This window comes from Macaca thibetana, chromosome 11, assembly GCF_024542745.1.
Source record: "Macaca thibetana thibetana isolate TM-01 chromosome 11, ASM2454274v1, whole genome shotgun sequence".
NCBI lineage: Eukaryota > Metazoa > Chordata > Mammalia > Primates > Cercopithecidae > Macaca > Macaca thibetana.
Genome location: NC_065588.1, coordinates 42,261,318 through 42,286,521, shown reverse-complemented (window position 1 = coordinate 42,286,521; position 25,204 = coordinate 42,261,318).

Genomic DNA, 25,204 nt, shown 5'->3' with positions numbered 1-25,204 from the left:
TTGAACTCTTTATCATTATGTCATGCCCTTCTTTGCCCCTTTTTACTGTTGTTGGTTTAAAGTCTATTTTATCCAATGTAAGAATAACAACTCCTGCTCTTTTTTGTTTTCTGTTTGCATGGTATATCTTTCTCCAACCCTTTACTTTGAGCCTATGGGTGTTATTACATGTGAGATGAGTCTCTTGAAGACAGTAGACAGATGGGTCTTGGTTTTGTTTGACACAGAGTCCTGTTCTGTCACCCAATCTGGAGTGCAGTGATGCAATCTCAGCTCACTGCAACCTCAGCCCCCCAGACTTAGGTGATCCTCCCACCTCAGTCTCCCAAGTAGCTGGGACTACAGGTGCATGCCACCATGTCTAGCTAATTTTTGTATTTTTCATAGGGACAGGGTTTTGCCATGTTGTTAAGGCTGATCTTAAACTCCTGGGCTCAAGCAATCCACCTGGGGTCTTGTTTGTTTTTTTAATTCAACTTGCCACCCTCTGCCTTTTAAGTGGGATGTACAGGCAATTTACATTCAAGGTTAGTATTGACATGTGAAGTTTTGATCCTATTATGAAGTTGTTAGCTTGTTGCTTTGTAGTTTTATTGTGTGGTTGTTTTGTATGATCTGTAGGCTATGTACTTATATGTGCTTTTGTGGTAGTAGGTATCATTCTTTTGCTTCCATGTGTGGAACTCCCTTAAGGATCTCTTGTAAGCCTGGTCTAGTGGTAATGAATTCCCTTAGTGCTTGTTTATCTAGAAGAGATTTTATGTAGTTTTAACTTATGAAGCTTATTTTGGCAAGATATTAAATTATTGGTTGGAATTTCTTTTCTTTAAGAATACTGAATGTAGGCCTCCAATCTCTCCTGGCTCATAGGGTTTCTGCTGAGAAGTCTGCTGTCAGCCTGATAGGGTTCCATTTGTATGTGATCTGCCCTTTATCTCTAGCTGCCTTTAAGTTTTTTCTTTAGTGTTGACCTTGGACAATCTGGTGACTGTATACCTTGGTGATGTTTATTTCGTATGGTATTTTCAGGTGTTCTCCGTGTTTCTTGTATCTGAATGTCTCCCTCTCTAGCAAGATTAGGGATGTTTTCTCAAATTATTCCCTCAAATATATTGTCCAGGTTGTTTACTTTTTCTCCTTCTTTCTCAAGAATGCCAATAATTTCATAGGTTTCATCACTTTACATAATCCCATATTTCTCAAAGACTTTGTTCATTTTTGGAGTCTTTATTCTCTATTTTCGTCTGACTGGGTTAGTTCAAAACACCAATCTTCAAGCTCTGAAATTCTTTCTTCTGCTTGGTCCAATCTATCAATAAAGCTTTCTATTGTATTTTCAAATTCCTTAAGTGAGTTTTAAAATCTAAAAGCTCTTATTGATTTCTTTTTAAGACGCTTTTCTCTTCCTTCACTTCCTGGATTGCTTTATAAGTTTCTTTGTGTTGATTTTCAGTCTTGCCTTGGATCTCATTGAGCTTCCTTGCAATCCATGCTTTGAATTCATCTATCATTTCTGAGTTTCCATTTTTACTAGGGATTATTGCTGGAGAGCTAGTGGAATCCTTTGGTGCTGTCACTACATTCAGATTTTTCATGGTGCCAAAAGTCTTGCCCTGGTTCCTTGTCATCTGGAGACACTCGCACTTCTGATTTTTGTAATATATTTTCATGTGGGTAGGATTTTTCTTTTTTTTTTTTTTCTTTCCCTATAATGTTATTTTTTTTTTCTCTCCCTTTTCCTTTTCCCCCGCTCCCAGTGGGGAGGGGTAACTGTAGTGAATGCCGGGTAGGGTATTTTGACTTTGTTCTATAGCCCTATGCACTTCTTTCAGAATGTTTTATATTGGGCTGTGCAGTTTAGCTTGAAAGCCCATAGATGGCGCTATAGGTAAGAGCTGGCTATAGCCAACATGGTATATACTTGATCCTTGTTTCCTGGCAGCTCTCAGGAAAATGGTCTGACTCATGGAATGCACAGTGGTCTAAGCTCCCTGCTCAACCCTGGGGAGGTGTAGGGCTATGAAGGGCAGGGCCAGGCTTAGCAGGTACACCTTCTTTTCCCCCAATAGCAGGCACCGGCACCAGCACTGAGGGAGAATCCAGTGCGCAGTCCACTAAGTGCCCAGAGGTGTGCCTAGGCATGACGTTGGGAAACCTTGGCTCCAGGTTCACTGCAAGGGGTTTGGAGATGGCCTAAAGTTCTAATCCAAGAGAGTGGGTACTCCAGATGCCTAGAGATCTGCCTGGATGTGTAGCAGAGAGGGCCCCACATACAAGGATCTCTTCACAGGAAGGGTGGGATGACTCAGACTGCTGAACCAAGCAAGTAGGTGCTCTGAATGCTTTAAGGTCTGCCTAGGTGTGTAGCACAGAGGGCCACCCTGTACCAGGATCTCTGCATAGGAAGGGTAGGATGGCTCAGGCTACTGATCCATGTTAGACAATGCTGCAAGTGCTTAGAGATCTGCCTGGGTGTGGCACAGAGAAAGTCCCATTGCACCATGATCTATGTCTGGGAAAGGTGGAGTGGCTCAGGCTGTTGAACCATTCCAAGTGGATACTCCTAAAGCCTGGAGATCTGCCTGGGCACAGGACAAAGAGGGCCCCCTATTCCAAGATCTCTGCAGAGGAGGGATGGGGTGGCTCAGGCTGTTGGACTAAGCAAGCAGGTGCTCTGCATGCCTGAAGATTTGCCTTGGTGTGGAGCACAGAGAGCCCCACTGCACCATGATCTCTTCATAGGAAGGGTGGAGTGGGTCAGGCTGGTAATACAGGCGAGTGAATGCTCTGAATGCCTGGAGATCTGCCTGGACATGGTGCAGAGAGAGCCCCACTGCACCATGACCTCTGCACAGAAAGGGTGGGTCAGTCTGGTGAATCAGGTGAATGGGTGCTCCAAATGCCTGCAGATCTACCTGGGTATGGAGCAGAAAGAGCCCACTGCAAAATATCTATGTCCAGGAATGATGGGAAAATTAAGGTGCTCATCCAGGCAAGCAGGTGCTCCAAATGCCTGGATTTCAGCCTAGGGGTAGAGCAGAGAGGGCCCCACTCCATTGCTATCTCAGGAGAGCAGGATGGAGGACCCAGCAATGGCACACACAGACCAGTTCCAGGTCACCAAGCTGGCCCTGGCTGCAAGTCTTGACACCCAGGAGAAACTGCAGCTACAGCAGCTCTCCTCCCACCCTAGGCTTGCAATAGGGGAGAATACGATTCCAGAGCCTACTGGTGAGACACTTTCCTCATTTCTGGCTATGGAAGCTCCTACTCAGCTCCAAAGCAAGTGCAAAAATCTGTGGCCTGGGACTAAAATGCCTGCACAGCCATGCGGCTGGCTCACCAAGGAACGGCTGATTTTTGTATGCGTCCAGATTAAAAATGGCATCCTGTTCTCAGCCCTAGGTCTAGGAAAATGTCTGCAGCTCTTCCTGGTGTTTTTCATTCAGTGTCTCCAAGCCTCCTCCCCAAGTTAGCTGCAGGGCTTGGGAGAAACAAAGTGCTCTCCTATGGTCTGGGATGCTGAGCTCCACAGTGGCAAGGTGAGTCACAGAATGAGGCCCTCTGCCTGTCTCACGTACTGGGGCTTCACTCACTTATATCAGCTGGACACCATTATGGAAGCTTTTGCTGGCATTCTCCTTTCCAGGACTCGGACTGTCCTTCATGATTCCGGTGGATTCCTATTTTCCTTCTTAAATTAAAGCTCACGGAGTTGATCTTCATGTACTATCTTGCTGTTTCTAAGTGGCTGAGGCATGCTGAAAGTCTCTAATCTGCCATCTTGGGGGAAAAAAGCTTTTTCTGCTTCATAGATATTTTCTTGTGTACCATTTTATTCCCTCCTGTTTTTTTAACTACAAATTTTTTAGTTATTTTCTAACTAGTCATCTAGCAATTACAATTAACATCTTAATTTATAACAACCTGGTTCAAATTCATACCAAGTTAGTTTCAGCAGTATGCAAAAAACTTAGCCTTTATGTTGCTATTGTCATAAGTTACATCTTTGTACATTGGGTTATAAATTATAAACATATATTTATAATTATTGTTTTATGCATTTGCCTTTTAAATCATATAGGAAAGAGAGTTACAAATCAAAAATACATTAAAACTGACTTTGTATTTACCTATTAGTTACCATTCTTTAAAATTTATATATATTTTTTGATACGGAGTCTCGCTGTGTTGCCATGCTGGAGTGCAGTAGTGTGATCTCAGCTCACTGCAACTTCCACCTCCCAGGTTCAAGCAATTCTTCTGCCTCAGCTTCCCAAGTAGCTGGGACTACAGGTGTGCATCACCATTCCTGACTAATTTTTGTATTTTTAGTAGAGACAGGGTTTCACCATGTTGGCCAAGATGGTCTTGATCTCCTGACCTTGTGATCTGCCCACACTGGCCTCCCAAAGTGCTAGGATTACAGGTGTGAGCCACCACACCCAGCCATTAGTTATCTTTACCAGTGTTTTTTATTTCTTCATGTGGATCTGAGCAGGTCTATAGCACTGTCAAAGTTTATCTGGGAATATCTTAATTTCTCCTTCATTTTTAAAGCATAGTCTTGCAAAATATAGAATTTTTGCTTGTCTTAGTCTGCTAGGACTGCAATAACCACAGACTGGGAGGCTTAAACAGCGGAAATTTGTTTTCTCACAGTTCTAGAGGCTGGAAGTATAAGATCAAGGTGCCAGCAGGGTTGGTTTCTGGTAAGGCCTATCACTTTGGCTTGCAGGTGGCCCCTTCTTACTATGCCCTCACATGGCCTTTTCTCTGTGTTTGTGCACTGAGAGAGGTCTCTGGTGTCTCTTCCTCTTTTTATAAGGACATCAGTCCTATTGGATTAGGACCTCCACCTTTATGACCTTATTTAACCTTAGTTACCTCCTTAGAATCCCTATATTTGAATACTGTCACATTAGGAGTTAGGACTTAATATATGAATTTTGTAAGGGACTACAACTCAGTCTGTAAGAATTGTCTTTTGACAATTTGATTATAATGTGTCTTGGTGTGTACCTCATTGAGTTTATCTTACACTCTTTTGAGCTTCTTAGATGTGTATATTCATGTCTTTCATCCCTTTGGGCCATTACTTCTTCATTTATTCTTTCTGCCTCTTTCTCTTCTCTCCTCTGGAACACATTTTTTATGTTATGTAAAGGGGTTGGAGATGGCCCTTCAATTCTGGCCTAAAATAATTCCCATGTTGTTTACCTCTTGACAGCAGCCCAGGACCATTAGCCCAAAGCCCACTGGTGCCAAACACAAATTCTCACACATCCAGTTCCTTTGGACATAGTCCAAACAATTTTTAGCCATTTACAACCTACTCACTTTACACATTCCCTGAAACTGCTCTCAATATTTTCTAACCATAGATAAGACAAACCCTGTAACTATATTTAAAACCCAACAAACCCACTGCTACTTTTTGAAGCTCTCTGACTTCCCACATTGCTACTTAGCAACATCACCTAGACATCTAAGCCCCTTCTCCTATTTTCACTTCTTCCCTGGGAGTGCTCTTGTCCTATTTCCTTTCTAGTTGGTGGGTTCATGATGTTGTCTCAAAGATTTCTTCTTGGGAGGAACATCTTTCATGCAGCCCTATCTAAGCACTGCCTAACAAAGCTCATGTATTACTTCTTCTCATGGTCCTGTCTCTGCCTTAATTCTAGATGTTTGATGGTGACTCAGAAGTATCATTACCTCTGTTTACTTTTTCATCATTCATTTTCTTTTCTCCTACTCACACTGGATAATATCAATGGACCTGTCTTCAAGTTCAGGGATCCTTTCTTTTGCATGCTCAGATCTGCTGTTGAACGCCTCAGTGATTGCTTCATTTCAGTTATTGTACTTTTAAACTTCAGGATTTCTATTTGATACCTTTCTATGATTTCTTACTCTTTGGCTAGGTGCAGGACCTCACACTTGCAATCCCAACATGTTGGGAGGCCAAAGCAGGATAATTGCTTGAGTTCAGGAGTTCAAGACCAGACTTGGTAACATAGGGAGACCTCGTTTCTACAAAAAATGAAAAATTAGCTGGGTGCAGTTGCATGCACCTGTAGTCCCAGTTCCATAAGAGGCTAAGGCTGGAAGATTGCTTGAGCCCAGGAGTTTGATGCTGCAGTGAGCTGTGATAACACCACTTGCTCTTCAGCCTGGGCAACAGATCAAGACCCCAAGAAAGAAAAAAGAATACATTTCTTACTCTTTGATGTTCTTTGATGAGGCATTTTTCTTGTGGTTTCTTTTCATTCTGTATATATTTTTTCCTTAAGCACTTTGAGCACACTTAAAATTACTTGAATTAAAGTCTAGTAAGTCCAATAACTGAGCTTCCTCAGAGACAATTTCTATTTTTTTTTTCTTCTTATATATGGGCCATACCATATTGTTTATTTGCATGCTTTGTAATGTTGTGTTGAAACTGGACATTTCAAAATCTAAAATGTAGCAATATTATAACATTCTCCTCCCTCAACAGGTTTCTTATTGCTGCTTGTTGTAGCTGTGAACTCAAAAGTATCTGAGACAGGTCCAAATCAATTTAGAAAGTTTGTTTTGCCAAAGTTAAGGATGTGCCCATGACACACACAACCTTGGAAGGTCCTGATGACATGTGCTTGAGGTGGTTGTGACACAGCTTGCTTTTATATATTTTAGGGAGACATAATACATCAGTCAATACCTATAAGATGCATACTGGTTCAATCTGGAAAGGCAGGACAACTTGAAGCACAGGCTTTCAAGTTATACATAGATTTAAATTTTTTCTGATTGGTAATTGGTTGAAAGAGTTAAGTTACTATCTGAAGACCTGAAATCAACAGAAAAGAATGGTGTGATGATAAGGAGTTGTGAGGACCAAAGTTTTATAATGCAGCTGAAGCCTCCAGGTAGTAGGCTTCTGAAAGAATAGATTGCAAATGTTTCTTGTCAGACTTAAGGTCTAGGTTGATGTTAATGCTGTTTGGTTTTTCCCGAATTCCAAAAGGGAAGAGGGTTTAATGAGGCACGTCCTGCCTCCCTTCCCATAATGGCCTGAACTAGTTTTTTAGGTTAACTTTGGAATGCCCTTGGCTGAAAGAAGGGGTCTGTTCAGATGGTTGGAGGGCCTTAAAATTTTATTTTTGGTTTACATAGTCATTGCTTGTTTATTCAATTAATAGCTGTACAAACTAATTTTCTGAAGTCTGTATCCTTTATCATATGTAGCCACTGAAGTCTCTGTTTCATTAACTTAGTGGTCAGCTAGTGATTTGATAGAGATTTCTTTAAACAACTGGAACAGCAACAACAAAACTCTCTTTGACTTTGCCAACACTCCCTGTGTTGGTTAGGGCACTGAGCCAAGCAGTTTACAACTCTACCTTGGCCTTCCCTTTCTGTTTGTGTGGACTCTGAGGGTCAGATAGAGATGAAGACATAAGGCCTCCTGAGGTATTTTCTAAAATGCACCCATCACTGGGCATCATATGACCTTCTAGATTGCCAACAATATGCAGGAATTTATCAAAGTCCTTATTCCCCAAAGCATCTCTTCTCTACCCTTGCCTTCCAGGCTTTTTAGCTTCTCTGTTGTTCATGCCAACTATTATTCCTTGCTCCAAGTGGCAGCAGCAAATACCTTTGCATTGTAAGTTAGGCAAAATAAAGGCAAAGTTCTAAACTGGTATTTGGGAAGACCACCACAGGTCAAAACTAACAGCCACAATTCTTTGAGAATAATGCCTATATTGCTCTTTCAGGTACCAGCAATATGTACTAGGAATGAGGGCTGTGCTTCTTAAAGGTCACTGCCATGCTGGGGAGTGAGAAATGATATCAATGGTTCCAAGGAAAATTGTACCAAGTTGTGTATAATTTATTAAGGGTTTCCTTTCTTGTAATCTTTAGTTAGATTCCATAATCTCCACCCCCACCCTTGCAACACACACACACACACACACACACACACACACACACACACACACACACACAGAGTTAATTCTGAGTTTTTGCCAGCTTATTCATTGCTTTTGTGGAATGATGGACTTTCGGAGTTCCCTTTTCTGTCATTTTCACTAATATCTCTCCAATCATCAAATTGGTTTGTTTGTTTTCCTATTGTTGAGTTTTAAGAGTTCTTTGTGCATTTTGGATACAAATTCTTAATTTTTTTTTTTTTTTTTTTTTTTTTTTGAGATGGAGTCTGGCTCTGTCGCCCAGGCTGGAGTGCAGTGGCCGGATCTCAGCTCACTGCAAGCTCCGCCTCCCGGGTTTACGCCATTCTCCTGCCTCAGCCTCCCGAGTAGCTGGGACTACAGGTGCCCGCCACCTCTCCCGGCTAGTTTTTTTGTATTTTTTAGTAGAGACGGGGTTTCACCGTGTTAGCCAGGATGGTCTCGATCTCCTGACCTCGTGATCCGCCCGTCTCGGCCTCCCAAAGTGCTGGGATTACAGGCTTGAGCCACCGCGCCCGGCCACAAATTCTTTATATTATATGTAATCTGTATATATTATTTCCTAGTTGATGACTCATTTTTCATTTTCTTAACAGTGCTTTTTTGCAAAGCAAAGGTCTGTAATTGTATTAAACTAATGTATCAAAGTTTTTCTTTTACAAATCATGCTTTTGGTATTGTATCTAAAACCTCATCACCAAACTCAAAATTATGTAGATTGTCTCATATGTTTTCTTCTTCAAGCTTCATAAATTTTCACTTTGTAGGTCTATAATCTATTTTAAGTTAACTTAAAATAATGAGTGTAATGAGTAAGGCCTGTGCCTAGGTTTACTTTTTTTCTTTTTGCACATGGTTGCCTGATCATTCCAGCACTATTTGTGAAAAGACTATTCTTTCTCCATTGAATTGACTTTGTGTTTTTATCAAAAATCATTTTACTATATTTGTGCCAATATATTTCTTTATTCTATTAATATATGCTATTTCATCTATCTATGTGTGTATTCTTTCACTAATACATGCTGCTTGATTATTGCAGCGTTGGAGTAGGTATTAAAATAGGGCAGTGTCAGCTGGGTACAGTGGCTCACGCCTGTAATCCCAATGCTTTGGGAGCCTGAGGCAGGTGGATCAGCTGAGTCAGGAGCTCAAGACCAGCCTGACCAATGTGGTAAAACCCTGTCTTTACGGAAAATACAAAAATTAGACAGGTGTGGTGACACACACCTGTGGTCCCAGCTATTCAGGAGGCTAAGGCAGGAGAATCACTGGAACCCAGGAGGCAGAGGTTGCAGTGAGCCAAGATAGTGCCACTGCACTCCAGCCTGGCAACAGAGCAAGACTCAGTCTCAAAAAATTAAAATAAAATAAATAAAATAAAATAAAATAGGTCAGTGTGAGTCCTCCCATTTCTTTTTCTTTTTTTCTGGGAGGGGTCTTGTGTTGGCTATTCTGGGATCAGATCTATATCTTTGGCATTGTCTTTTTTAAACACCTCATAAAAGAACCACCACCAAGCATGGTGACCTTTAAACTATGCATTAGGTAAATGTGTTTGAGAAAGAGGAATAAAGGTGTACCAATTGTCCTCTGTTAGTCAAACATGAAAAACAATAAAAGGATTTGTTGAAAAGACATTTAAAAATGTATGAAACATTAGAAAATGTGTGAAGCTTGCTACCCTAAAAAACTGTGGAGAATGTGGAGTTATTAATACCACCATTTTGGATCCCTAGACTCCATATATGATTATCACACAAAAGATTTAGTTAGATCAATGTTTGAATTTGTGAATCTACTATTAAAAAAAACTATTACTATTACCAGAACTACTATGACACCTTGATCACGATAGAGATCTAACTTTACTAGATTTAACACACAAAGGCTTTGACCCAAGCCTATGCTTTAAAATTAGGATAACTAAGAGTATTGGGATTTTTATCTAAAAGTAACGTCTGTGACAAAATGCACCCAAGAGATAGTCTGTCACATTCCATGCTAGTTTTGCCAGTGAATTTTTTTTAACTTTTTTTATTTACTTTAATTTCTGGGATACATGTGCAGAATGTGCAGGTTTGTTACATAGGTATACACGTGCTATGGTGGTTTGCTGCACCCATCAATCCATTATCTACATTGGGTATTTCTCCTAATGCTATCCCTCCCCTAGCCCTCCACCCCCTTACAAGCAATGGTGTGTGATGTTCCCCTCCCTATGTCCATGTGTTTTCACTGTTCAACTCCCACTTATGAGTGAGAACATGCAGTGTTTGGTTTTCTGTTCTTGTGTTAGTTTTCTGAGAATGATGGTTTCCAGCTGCATCCACGTCTCTGCAAAGGACAGGAACTCATCCTTTTTATGGCTGCATAGTATTCCATGGTGTATATGTGCCGCATTTTCTTAATCCAGTCTATCATTGACGGGCATTTGGGTTGGTTCCAAGTCTTTGCTATTGTTAAGAGTGCTGCAATAAACATACATGTGCGTGTGTCTTCATAGTACAATGATTTATAATCCTTTGGGTATATACCCAGTAATGGGATTGCTGGGTCAAATGGTATTTCTGGTTCTAGATCCTTGAGGGAATGCCACACTGTCTTCCACAATGGTTGAACAAATTTATATTCCCACCAACAGTGTAAAAGCATTCCTGTTTCTCCACATCCTCTCCAGCACCTGTTGTTTCCTGAGTTTTTAATGATCACCATTCTTAGTGGTGCGAGACGGTATCTCATTGTGGTTTTTATTTGCATTTCTCTAATGACCAGTGATGATGAGCTTTTTTTTCATATTCGTTGGCCCCATAAATGTCTTCTTTTGAGAAGTGTCTGTTCATATCCTTTGCCCACTTTTTGATGGGGTTGATTTTTCTTTTAAATTTGTTTAAGTTCTTTGTAGAGTCTGGATATTAACCCTTTGTCAGAAAGATAGATTGCAAAAATTTTCTCCCATTCTGTAGGTTGCCTGTTCACTCTAATGATAGTTTCTTTTGCTGTGCAGAAGCTCTTTAGTTTAATTAGATCCCATTTGTCTATTTTGGTTTGTTGCCATTGCTTTTTGTGTGTTAGTCCTGAAGTCTTTGCCCATGCCTATGTCCTGAGTGGTATTGCCTAGGTTTTCTTCTAGGGTTTCTATGGTTATAGGTCTTACATTTAAGTGTTAATCCATCTTGAATTAATTTTTGTATATGGTGTAAAAAAACGGTCCAGTTTCAGTTTTTTTGCATATGGCTAGCCAGTTTTCCCAACAAGATTTATTAAATAGGGAATCCTTTCCCCATTGATTGTTTTTGTCAGGTTTGTCAAAGATCAGATGGTTGTAGATGTGTGGCATTATTTCTGAGGCCTGTGTTCTGTTCCATTGGTTTATATCTCTGTTTTGGTACCAGTCCCATGCTGTTTTGGTTACTGTAGCCTTGTAGTATGGTTTGAAGTCAGGTAGCATGATGCCTCCAGCTTTGATCTTTTTGCTTAGAATAGTCTTGGCTATACAGGCTCTTTTTTGGTTCCATATGAAATTTAAAGTAGTTTTTTCTAATTCTATGAAGAAAATCAATGCTAGCTTGATGGGGATAGCATTGAATTTATAAATTACTTTGGTCAGTATGGCCATTTTCATGATATTGATTCTTCCTATCCATTAAAATGGAATGTTTTTCCATTTGTTTGTGTCCTCTCTTATTTTCTTGTGTAGTGGTTTGTAGTTCTCCTTGAAGAGGTCCTTCATGTCCTTTGTAAGTTGTATTCCTAGGCATTTTATTCTCTTTGTAGCAATTGTGAATGGGACTTCACTCATGATTTGGCTCTCTGTTTGTCTATTATTGGTGTATAGGAATGCTTGTGATTTTTGCACATTGATTTTGTATCCTGAGACTTTGCTGAAGTTGCTTATCAGCCTAAGGAGGTTTTGGGCTGAGATGATGGGGTTTTCTAAATATACAATCATGTCATCTGCAAACAAGGACAATTTAACTTCCTCTCTTCTTATTTGAACATGCTTTATTTCTTTCTCTTGTCTGATTGCCCTGGTCAGAACTTCCAATACTATGTTGAATAGGAGTGGTGAGAGAGGGCATCCTTGTCTTGTGCCAGTTTTCAAAGGGAATGCTTCCAGCTTTTGCTCATTGAGTATGATATTGGCTGTGGGTTTGTCATAAATATCTCTTATTATTTTGAGATACATTCCATCAATACCTAGTTTATTGAAAGTTTTTAGCATGAAAGGGAGTTGAATTTTATCGAAGGCCTTTTCCGCATCTATTGAGACAATCATGTGGTTTTTGTCATTGGTTCTCTTTATGTGATGGATTACACTTATTGATTTTCATATGTTGAACCAGCTTTGCATCCCAGGGATGAAGCTGACTTGATCGTGCTGCTGGTTTGCCAGTATTTTATTCAGGATTTTCACATCAATATTCATCAGGGATATTGGCCTGAAATTGTTGTTGTTGTTGTGTCTCTGCCAGGTTTTTGTATCAGAATGATGCTGGCCTCATAAAATGAGTTAGGGAGGAGTCCCTCTTTTTCTATTGCTTGGAATAGTTTCAGAAGAAATGGTAGCAGCTCCCCTTTGTACCTCTGGTGGAGTTTGGCTGTGAATCCATCTGGTCGTGGGCTTTTTTAGGTTGGTAGGCTATTAATTACTGCCTAAATTTTAGAATTTGTTATTTGTCTATTCAGAGACTAAATTTCTTCCTGGTTTAGTCTTGGGAGGGTGTATGCATCCAGGAATTTATCCATTTCTTCCAGATTTTCTAGTTTATTTGTGTAGAGGTGTTTATAGTATTCTCTGAGGGTAGTTTGTATTTCCTTGGGATCAGTGGTGATATCCCCTCGATCATGTTTTATTGTGTCTATAGGATTCTTCTCTTTTCTTCTTTATTAGACTGGCTAGAAGTCTATCTTTTTTGTTAATCTTTAAAAAAAAAAACAGCTCCTGGATTCATTGACTTTTTGAAGGATTTTTTGTGTCTCTATCTCCTTTAGTTCTGCTCTGATCTTAGTTATTTTTTGTCTCCTGCTAGCTTTTGAATTTGTTTGCTCTTGCTTCTCTAGTTCTTTTAATTGTGATGTTAGGGTGTCGATTTTAGATCTTTCCTGCTTTCTCTTGTGGGTATTTGGTGCCATAAACTTCCCTCTACACACTGTGTTAACTGTGTCCCAGAGATTCTGGTACATTGTGTCTTTGTTCTCATTGGTTTCAAATAACTTATTTATTTCTGCCTTAATTTCGTTATTTTCCCAGTAGTCATTCAGGAGCAGGTTGTTCAGTATCCATGTAGTTGTGCAGTTTTGAGTGAAATTCTTAATCCTGAGTTCTAATTTGATTGCACTGTGGTCTGAGAGACTGTTTGTTATGATTTCCATTCTTCTGCATTTGCTGAGGAGTGTTTTACTTCCAATTATGTGGTCAATTTTAGAATAAGTGCAATGTGGTGCTGAGAAGAATGTATATTCTGTTGATTTGAAATGGAGAGTTCTGTAGATGTTTATTAGGTCTGCTTGGTCCAGAGCTGAGTTCAATTCCTGGATATCCTTGTTAATTTTCTGTCTCGTTGATCTGTCTAATATTGACAATGGGGTGTTAAAATCTCCCACTATTATTGTGTGAGAGTCTAAGTCTCTTTGTAGATCTCTTACAACTTGCTTCATGAATCTGGGTGCTCCTTTATTGGGTTCATATATATTTAGGATTGTTAGCTCCTCTTGTTGCATTGATCCATTTACTATTATGTAATGCCCTTCATTGTCTTTTTTTAATCTTTGCTGGTTTAAAGTCTGTTTTAATCAGAGGCTAGGATTACAATCCCTGCTTTTTTTTTTTTTTTTTTTTTTTTTTTTGGCTTTCCATTTGCTTGGCAAATATTCCTCCAGCCCTTTATTTTGAGCCTATGTGTGTCTTTGCGTGAGAGATGGGTGTCCTGAATACAGCACATCAATGGGACTTGACTCTTTATCTAATTTGCCAGTCTGTGTCTTTTAATTGGGGCATTCAGCCCATTTACATTTAAGGTTAATATTGTTATGTGTGAATTTCATCCTGTCATTATGATGCTAGCTGTTTATTTTGCCCGTTAGTTGATGCAGTTTCTTCATAGTGTTGATGGTCTTTACAATTTGGTATGTTTTTGCAGTGGCTGGTACTCTTTTTTTCCTTCCATGATTAGTGCTTCCTTCAGGAGATCTTGTAAGGCAGGCCTGGTGGTGACAAAAATCTCTCAGCATTTGCTTGTCTGTAAAGGGTTTTAGTTCTCCTTCACTTATGAAGCTTAGTTTGGCTGGATATGAAATTCTGGGTTGAAAATTCTTTTATTTAAGAATGTTGACTATTGGCCCCCACTCTCTTATGGCTTATAGGGTTTCTGTAGAGAGATCGGCTGTTAGTCTGATGGTTTCCCTTTGTGGATAACCCGACCTTTCTCTCTGGCTGCCCTTAACATTTTTTCCTTCATTTCAACCTTGGTGAGTCTGACCATTCAGTGCCTTGGGGTTGCTATTCCTGAGGAGTATCTTCATGGTGTCCTCTGTAAGTCCTGTATTTGAATGTTGGCCTATCTTGCTAGGTTGGGGAAGTTCTCCTGGATAATAACCTGAAGAGTGTTTTCAAATTTGGTTCCATTCTCCCTGTCACTTTCAAGTACACCAATCAAACCCAGGTTTGGTCTTTTCACATAGTACCATATTTCTTGGAGGCTTTGTTCATTCCTTTTCATTCTTTTTTCTCTGAGCTTGTCTTCAGGCTTTATTTCATTAAGCTGAGCTTCAATTTCTGATACCCTTTCTTCTACGTGATCAATTTGGCTATTGATATTTGTGTATGCTTCACGAAGTTCTTGTGCTGTGTTTTTCAGCTCCATCAGGTCATTTATGTTCTCTTTAAACTGGTTATTCTAGTTAGCAATTCCTCTAACCTTTTTTCAAGGTTCTTAGCTTCCTTGCATTGCATTAGAACATGCTCTTTTAGCTCGGAAGAGTTTGTTATTACCCACCTTCTGAAGTCTACCTCTGTCAGTTCATCAAACTCATTCTCTGTCCAGTTTTGTTCCCTTGCTGTCGAGGAGTTGTGATCCTTTGGAGGAGAAGAGGCATTCTGGTTTTGGGAATTTTCGGACTTTTTGCACTGGTTTTTCCTCATCTTTGTGGATTTATCTACCTTTGATCTTTGTTATTGGTGACCTTTGGATGGGGTCTCTGTGTTGATGTCCTCTTTGTTGATGTTGATGCTATTCCTTTCTGTTTATTAGTTTTCCTTCTACCAGACAGGCCCCTCTGCTGCAAGTCTGCTGGGGTTTGCTGGAGGTACCCTCCAGACCCTGTTTGCCTGGGTATCACCAGTGAAGGCTGCAAAACAGCAAAGACTGCTGCCTGTTCCTTCATCTATAAGCTTTGTCCCAGAGGGGCACCCGCCAGATGTCAGCAGGATCTCTCCTGTATGAGGTGTCTGTCAACCCCTGCTGGGAGGTGTCTCCCAATTAGGAATCATGGGGGTCAGGGACCCACTTGAGGAGGCAGTCTGTCCCTTAGCAGAGCTTGAGCACTGTGCTGGGAGGTTCACTGCCCTCTTCGGGGCTGGCAGGCAGAAACTTCTAAATCTGCTGAAGCTGCGTCCACAGCTTCCCCTTCCCCCAGGTTCTCTGTCCCTGGGAGATGGGAGTGTTATCTATAAGCCTCTGACTGTGGCTGCTGCGTTTCTTTCAGAGATGCCCTGCCCAGAGAGGACGAATCTAGAGAGGCAGTCTGGCTACAGCAGCTTTGCTGAGTTGCAGTGGGCTCCACCCTGTTCGAACTTCCCTGTGATTTTGTTTACACTGTGAGGGGAAATATCGCCTACTCAAGCTTCAGTAATGGTGGACGCCCATCCCCCCACCAAGTTCCAGAGTCCCAGGCGGACTTCAGACTGCTGTGCCAGCAGTGAGAATTTCAAGCCAGTGGATCTCAACTTGCTGGGCTCTGTGGGTATGGGATCCACTGAGCTAGACCACTTGGCTCCCTGGCTTCAGTTCCTTTTCCAGGGGGGTGAACGGTTCTGTGTTGCTGGCATTCCAGTCACCACTGGGTATGAAAAGAAACTCCTGTAGCTAGCTTGGTGTCTGCCCAAACAGCCTCCCAGTTTTATGCTTGAAACCCAGGGCACTGGTGGCATAGGAACCCAAGAGAATCTCCTGGTCTGAGGGTTGAGAAGACCATGGGAAAAGAGTAGTTTCTGGGCCAGAATGCACCATTCCTCACGACACAGTCCCTCAAGGCTTCCCTTGGCTAGGGGAGGGAGTTCCCCGACTCCTTATGCTTTCCAGGTGAGGTGACACCCTACCCTGCTTCGGCTTGCCGTATGTGGGCTGCACCCACTATCTAACCAGTCCCAATGAGATAAGCCAGGTACCTCAATTGGAAATGCAGAAATCACCCACCTTCTGCGTTGATCTCACTGGGAGCTGCAGACCAGAGCTGTTCCTATTCGGCCATCTTGCCAGCCCTCTACCAATGAATAAATTTTTAAGAAAATGTTGCTAATATGGACAAATGCCCCATATTGATCCCTGATGTCTCTGGAAGACGTGAGTAAATCTGAGAAAAAGTCATGAGAGTAGGCTCTTTTAAAGGACTGTAAAAACCCTTTCAGCTTCAGGGACAATTCAAGGCTGCAAACGAATTAATGTTCCTGCCTCTAAATTAGTCAAGGTACTCAGAATGATGGATTTTTTAAACAAGCAAGAAATCTCAGGGAAATTCATTTTTATTATAATTTAAAAAGAAACAATAATTCTCACTTCTTCCCTTGAGTAATATAAATTTCAAATGTCTTCTCTTTAGTAAAAAATGTTTCAGAATTTTCAGGAAATGTTAAATATTAGAACTAAAACAATATGATATTAAAATAATCAATGAGGATTCCACTTGAAATAACTTTATCTCTACTTAAGGGAAACTGTCTATCCAATATTTTCCTCAGGAGACAATATAGCAGGACAGCATTACATGGGCAATTATCTAACATCTCACTTCCTTGTACCTCCAGAACACAGGAATTCTTTCTTTGGGGCTCTGTAATGAAGAAACTTTTTCTGTTTGATGCTATTAAAATTTTCTTTGTGTGTTTTAATTTGGAAGAGACAGTGTCGAGGTTGGTGGTCTTTAAATTAGATTTGTACTTTATTTTAAAATGTGCTGTGGGTGGGGGAGTGGAAGTTCTTCAATTTCCTTAGAAGAAATTAGGAAGAGTCCTTTCTTCAATATAGATTAATATAAAAAAAAATCATTGTGAAGAAGGAATAATGTGATTTATGGGTAATAAATATTGGCTTGCTCTATCCCCTTTCACGCTGTATGTAAGCCCATGAATGATACTTCAACCTCTCAGCAGATGAGTAGTTGTGATTTTAGCAGAGGTTCTTTCACCTTATTTGCCTCATTCCTTCAATGATTGCACTTCAGTCTAAGAAAAAAATCTTCTTACTTATGGTAACAAGAGTAGGGAGGGCACAAGTCAAGGTATTACATGGATATTAATATAGTACAGCCTAAATTTCATTTGGCATCACAAATTATGACACAATGTTATTAAGGCCCACATTTATCTCCTGGTTACTCCCTGATGATGATGCACAGTCTCTGATTTCTTACAAAGTGTCCTCTAAGTATTCCTGAAACATCTCATTTGTCCTAAACTTCTGCCATATTTATTTCATTGGACTGCAAAAAAACAAACAAAAAAAATCTCCTGCTGTTCCATCTAGCAAAGTAATTCTCTACTGATGACTAGTGCTACTCTATCAAGCACTTGTGGAAATTTAACGCCATCCCACACTGTTCCCCTATATTCAATATAATCCACCTACTGAGACTTTGCCACATGCAGCAGTTCTCCAGAGGTACACTTAGACCTCAAGGTGTGCAAACTGCATTGCTGTGCATATCAGGGATTAGCAGATGTTTCCTCAGCATTATAACTCAACTCTATGAGTGTAATACTAAAGACATTTGGGAACCCATGGGTTAAAAATTTTAATGAAACAGCTGTTTTGGGTTTTACTTAAATATGTAGTTTTCTCTGCCTGAAACCCAGAAATGTATCCAAAAGGCTGGATTGAAGACAGATTGATCAACAACCATGAAGCTTTATGCAGAATCTTTTTTCTCTCAGAAGAAAATATGGCCAAATCTCAAGCTGAGATTTGAGAATCTTCTGTGCTCAATTAGAGAGAAACTTCAACAAGTTGTTGTTTTTCTTATTAAATATAGTGTTCAAAGGGATAATATCTAACTTTCAACTGTTTTATTTTTGATTTGGCAATTATTTATTATTCCTTCAAGTTCTTGTTTTAATCACTGTAAAGCTATCATGAGACTTTTGGTCTCTGCTCTAGCATGTAAAGAAATTGAAAGTCACCATGCCATCCTAATTACAAGTAAAAGCCGGAACAAACTGAAAAAGGAACAACTCTTCTTAGATCTGTCAGAGGAGTAAGGTCATAGGGCAAACCATCGTCCTACAAATTGGAGAGACAGAGAATCACAACTTATAGGAACTGAAACTCTTAAGAAAAAATCTCCATGGGAACCAATGCCTGGGTAGCAAAATGTGAACTGTAATTGATGAATTGCTGGAGGCTCAGTGTGGAAAAACTCCAGTGCAATCCAGTCCTAGGGCTGAAGCCACAGTTTTGTGAAGTTTAATATCCAGAAGGTTGACCCGGTTTTCACAGTGAATATTGGAGGAAAATTCATTCATGCTTATGGTGGTGAAGGGGGAAAGAAACCTTTTGAAATTTGCCAGAACCTTTTGTTCTTCTTAAGAAGGTCTGCACTCTCCAGAGAAAGTATTTTACCAGAGCCTAAATTATTGAGGCTTTGCAAGAGCCTAACTGACTTGAGGGAAGGAAAATAACCAACTCCAGCCTACTCTAACCATCTTGTCTCCAAATCTAAGAGGTGGGGGAGAGTGTGGGAGACGGAGAAGCACTTGGGAAATTCATAGTCTAGAGACACAGGTTCACTAAAAGACTGAGACCTAATCGTAGGACTACAGAACACATCCCATTCCCACAATTTACCACCACATTACTAAGGTCTCATTTATAGCAATTCTTTAACTGCAATACATCAAAAAAAGATTATAAGGCACACTAAGAGGCAAAAGATACATTTTGAAGAGAAGAACATGCACAAGATCCAGACTTCAACATGGCAGGGATATTGAAATTATCAGAAAGGGAATTTAGAACTATGACTAATATGCTTAATGTGGCTATAACTAACCTGCAGATAATCACCAGAGGTCCTCCCCCTAGCTTAGCACAGAAAGAGTAGGCAATAAACTCGAGCTCACAGCTTCTTCCAGAAGAGTAAAAGAGTTGGACTGCACATCTAGTGCCCCAAAGTATTTAGGTGCTACCTGAGGAACTGGCTTCCATCTTCCTGTCTTAGAAAGTTGATATGGCCTGGCATACACTGTCTTCTAGGAGTAACAGAGAACAAAGCAGTGGTTTGAACTAGTATCCAGGCAGTCAGCACAAATTCTCTCTATGGCTCAATTCAGAGCAAGTGGGTAAAAAAACAAAAACCCCAAAAACTTCAGCAACCAGCTTATTCCTGGAGAGGGAAAGAGTTGGACCATGCACCTAGAGTTCCAACTTCTATAGGAGCTACCTGATGACTTGGCTTCTTTTCCAGCTATTCAAGAGTGTTGACAGAACCTGGCGAACTCTAAAGGCCTGGAAATCACTTAGAACAAAGACAGAAGTTTGAACTAGCATTAAGGTTTGAGAGGCCCGCAAAAGTTTGGACTAGGTTGATTGGTGAAGCTCTTCTCCTATACAAGGTAAATCCAGAAAGACTGGGAGATGGTAAAGTTTTTTCTAATACACAGATACCAACAGGAAGAATCAAGGAAAATTAAGAAACAGAGAGAAACATTATCCAAACAAAAGAAAAAGATAAAATTCCAGAAAATGATCATAATGAAATGGGAATATACAAATTACTTCAGAGAAAAATCAAAATAAGTGTCACAAAAAATACTTCATGAGCTTGGGGGAGAAATGTAAAAACGAAAGGATAATTTCAACTGAGAGAGAAAATTTTTTAAAGGACCAAACAAATCATGGAGCTGAAGGATACAATAGCTGAATTGGAAAAATCAAAAAAATCAAAAGGGGGTAAAACGTGAGTAAAGCAAACAGAAGAGAAAGAGGGAACTTGGAGAAAGATCACATGAAATTATTCATCAGAGGAGTAAAAAGAAAAAGAGCAAAGACAGCTTAAGGGATATATAGCACACCATTAAGAAAGACCAATACAAGCATTATAGAAGTCTCAGAAGAGGAAGAGAGACAGACAGTGAGAGAAAAAAGAAGCAGAAATCTTATTCTAAGAAATAATTGCTGAAAAAGTCCCAAATGTGAGAAAGGAAATGGACATTTAGATGCAGGATACTTAAGGAACCCAACTTAAGATGAACCTTAACAATCCACACTAAGAAACATTATAATTAAATTGTCAAAGATAAAGAAAGATTTTTGAAAAAACACCAAGAGAAGAACAACATATCACATACAAGAGAATCCTCATGAGACTATCACTGGTTTTTAGCAGAAATCTTGCAGGTCTGAATGGCATGGGATGATATATATTCCAAGTGCTGTGGGAAAAAACAAACAAACAATCAAATAATAATATACATGGCAACACTATCCTTCAAGAATGAAAAAGAGATAAAGACACTCTGAGACAGAAAGGGGCTTCCAGTTCCAAAAGTGGCATACAGGGCTGAGATTACCACCAGCAATATCCCAGAACTAAAAAATGAAGATAAAGCAGTTCCTGGGGTCACAGGGAAGTGAAAAAACTCTGAGGAGATGATAAGAAAATCAGACTTCCATGTCCATAACACCCCTTCCCTCGATTTGCCCCACACCAAACATGCAGAAAATTTCTACCCAACTCACAATTTATACACTGGAAAAAGTGAGATCAAGATGAATAACCAGCTTCCCCACTATGTTGAGTTCCATGACAGAAGACATGTCCCTGCCCCAACCCAGAGGAAGCATTGCAAATGCCTAATAGGAGAAATAGCCCTGTGGACAGCCAGAGACAAAGGGAGATGGTGGGACTACCATCCCCTACCCTGGAAACTGCTCTGTAACTCAGCCAAAGACAATACTAAACCAGAATGAATGTTCAGCAGCACCATGCTATAGGAAATGTGTTCCATAGGTCTCCTGGACATGCACCCCTAACCAGCCTTCCCACACTGCTAGGATGTACCTTTGGGGCATTCTCCATTTGGGACAGGCAGCACTTTAATCCTTTTCTAGACCTGAAATAAACCTGGGCTTAAAATACTATCTATTGCTAAATGGACACAGCAATCTAGTGGGAAAAAGGGAAAGAAATTCAACACGAAAGCTAGGCGCTGTGGCTCACGCCTGTAATCCCAGCACTTTGGGAGGCCGAGGCAGGTAGATCACGAGGTCAGGAAATTGAGACCATCCTGGCTAACATGGTGAAACCCCGTCTTTACTAAAAATACAAAAAAAATTAGCCAGGCATGGTGGCAGGCACCTGTAGTCCCAGCTACTCGGAGGCTGAGGCAGGAGAATGGCGTCAACTTGTGAGGCGGAGCTTGCAGTGAGCCGAGATCATGCCACTGCACTCCAGCCTAAGCGATAGAGCAAGACTCCGTCTCAAAAAAAAAAAAACACAAAAAACAAAAAATGGAAAAAAAATAAATTCAACAGGAAAATTATCCAAAAAAAAAAAAAAAAGGTCTAAGAAAAATATCCAATTAAAAAAAAAAAACAAGCTAGTCAGAGAAAACTGGAAAAATAAATAATCCGTGCAAAGACAGAGATGTACATCATCAATAAACAACAGCAAACAGGGAATCAAGACCTCCACAAACTAATGAAGCAAGAAACCAGTGACGGACCCTAAAGAGATGGCAATACGTAAGCTCTCTGACCAAGAATTCAAAAGAGCAAATTGCTAGGTGTGTCAACTCACACCTGTAATCCTAGCACTTTGGGAGGCCAAGGTAGGAGGGTCAGTTGAGCCCAGGAGTTCAAGACCAGCCTGGGCAACATGGTAAGACCTCATCTCTACACACACACACACACACACACACACACACACACACACACACAATGTAAAAATTAGCCAGGCATGGTGATGCGTGCCTATAGTTGCAGCTACTCAGGTGGCTGAGGCAGGAGGATCGCTTAAGCCCAGGAGGTCAAGGCTGCAGTAAGTCAGGTTCAGGTCACTGCACTCCAGTCTGGGTGACAGAGTGAGACCCTGTCTCCAAACATACACACACACACACACACACACACACCAAGGCACAGTTTTAAGAAAATTCAGTGATCTCCAAGATAACACAGAAAAGCAATTCAGAAACTTATCAAAAAATTTAACAGAGATTGAAATAATGAAATCAAAAAGAAATCTTGGAACTGAGAAATACATTGGCTGAACTAAAAAACTCATTAAGGGGTCCTCAATAGCGGAATAGATCATGCAGAGGAAAGAATCAGTGAGCTTCCCCTCCCCTGCTCCCAAGATGGGGAACTGGAGGCAATGTTAGCATGACTCTCCCACTTGGAAGGACAAAATAGTGTGTAGAGATTCACATTGTGAACTTTTTTTCCAAGAAGCAACGCAGGAACTTCACAGGAAAAGTGAAAGAATCCACAGACTCTTTGAAAGAAGTGGCAGGCTTCAGCCTACAACATGAAACAGGCCAAAAACTAAGTCCCCAGAGTGTTAGAGTGGGAGAGACTGCCTCCAGGATATACATCCCCACCAGGGAACCTAAAAATCCAGGCCACAGGGGAAGGCCTTAATCTAACACAGAACTGGAACAGTGAAATATAAAACTAGAAGCAGCAGTGGGAAGTGCCTTGCAGGCATCCCCAATCTCCAGTGCAGACCAAGGGAAACCATTTCTTGTTATATCTCACAGGAACCTCAGGTAAGTCAACCAACAAGCTCAGGTAGTAGTCACAACTCCCAGCTGAATTTCACAATATAACATTGAGTGGGGACAAATTGTCTTGGCCAGAACCCCAGAAGGGTGGGGGTGGCAAGCATAAAGTATGCTATATTCATGAGCACAGGAGCCAGGCATCCATCCTTGCAGGTGGATGGGGAAGGATGTGGCCTGAAAGCTGTGGTTGCTATCCTCATGGGGAAAGTTTATGGCCTGAGAAAGGTTTGAGTTCTGAGTGCAGGCTACCTGAAACTTAGCCCAGTGCTACTAGCAGGGCACTGTGGGAGTGAGATCTGCCTGGCCAACTGTGTGGGATCTAAGTGAGGCTTACTGTCACCTGCTATTCCCCACTTCTTGTAAAAGTTCTTCTGAACAGTAGATGCAATTACACTCACCTATGGAACATTACCTCAGAGGCTTAAGAACCACCTTCCTGCCCCCAACAGGGGTCACAGCTTGCCCCACACACAGACAGTCAGAACACAGACCCACCTAACTCAGATCCCACCTGGTTGTGGCCCTCCACCCACCCTGGTAGCTTAACACAAAGGACAGAACTTTGGGGAATTTTATGTCCTCACCCATCACCTGAGAACCCAAAATACCTTCCCTGGGCAACATAAGGTAAGCTCAAATCCCACAGTTACTACTGCAGCTGCTGCTCTTTTGCAAGCACCACCTGCTGGCTGGAGGGTAACTGACAGTTCATTACAACATCTGCAGGCACACTAACATAGTACCCAGGAAGAAGAAAACCAGTGTGTGACCTCAGCTATCATCATTGTTAATCAGGAGGTCCTGAGTCTGTCCACATGACTAGTTTACTACTATTGTAACAAGCATTTGAGAAAGCCAGCATGCTAAGGCTATCTATAACCAAGGAATATCACAGAGTTTACATTACTCTCCTGCCCCCTTCATTGGAGCTGGTGCTGGCACTCACTGCTGGGAGACTTGAGGACAGGTCACATCACCAGATCGCTTGCAGACATTTCCCAGCACCAACCTGGAGTATGGCAGCCCCACGGGTGGCTAGACCCAGAAGAGCAATAGCAATCACTGCAGTCTTGCTCTCAGAAACTCCTACTCCTAGGGGAAGGGGGAGAACATTACATGAAAGGAACACCTCATAGGACAAAAGAATCTGTACAGCAGGCCTTGAGTTCCAGATCTTCACTCTGGTGGGAAGTTTCTTTCTGCAGAAATGCTATTGCAGTGCTGGGTTCAGCAGGGAAAGTCTGCAGTTCTATCCCAACAGTCAGGCAGCCTTGGTGCTCATGAAGGGTCTTCTTTCTCTCCTTGTCCACCACTGGAGACACAGCTGAGGCTTCTTCTGTGGTAGCTCAGCATGGATGCACCTACAGATATCCTTTCTGGAACATTTCAGGGTGACTGCATCCCCACAGGAGGAGCACCTTCCAGGTTCAGGCTTCCATGAGAGGCAGAGTCACAATTCTTCTTCACGTGGAATGTCAACATTCATGCAAAAGAAAAGGGGTGCCTGTCTAATCTGAATAGCTGAAACATTGGGACAGGAGTGAGTCTTGGAGGTGGACAGCTTTCCTGCTGGCCTGGCAGGTGAGCTGGGGTGGCTCCTACCCTTTCCCCTGTTAAGAGCTCAGTGCATCTAATGGAGAGCCCTCCCAGCTACCATTATCAAGGCTGGGATCTCTGCCCACCACTGGCTATTGCACTTACCCACCTGCTTTAGCTACAACCACTTTCTACCTAGGAAAATTTACAGTACTCACCTGAGACCTGAATCATCAACTCAGTAAACAGAATACTGGGGAATAAATAAATAAATAAATAAGTGCACACCACAGGAAAATGGGATAAGCTTCAAGAGACCTCTGCCATTCCAACCCCATAGGAGGCAGTGAACTTACCCACACACCAAGTACACAGCTTCTACAACCAGTATCTGAGGAAGCCATCATACAAACACTCTTCATAACCAAGGAACTCATACAGAGTCGTCACCCTAAAAGCACCAAGAACCAAATTATGCTATAATAAACTGCACACATTAAAGTCACATCCTTAAGGATAGAAAGAAAGAAAGAAAAAAAAATCTTAAATTCAAGAATAATTAACAGAAATAATCTACCCAAATGAGAAGGAATCAGAAAAGTAATTTTGGTGATACGAAAAAAAAACAAAAAAAACCCAAAAAACAGGGTTCTATAACAGAAGATCACACTAGCTCCCCAGCAATGGATCCAAACCAAGATGAAATCTTTGAAAT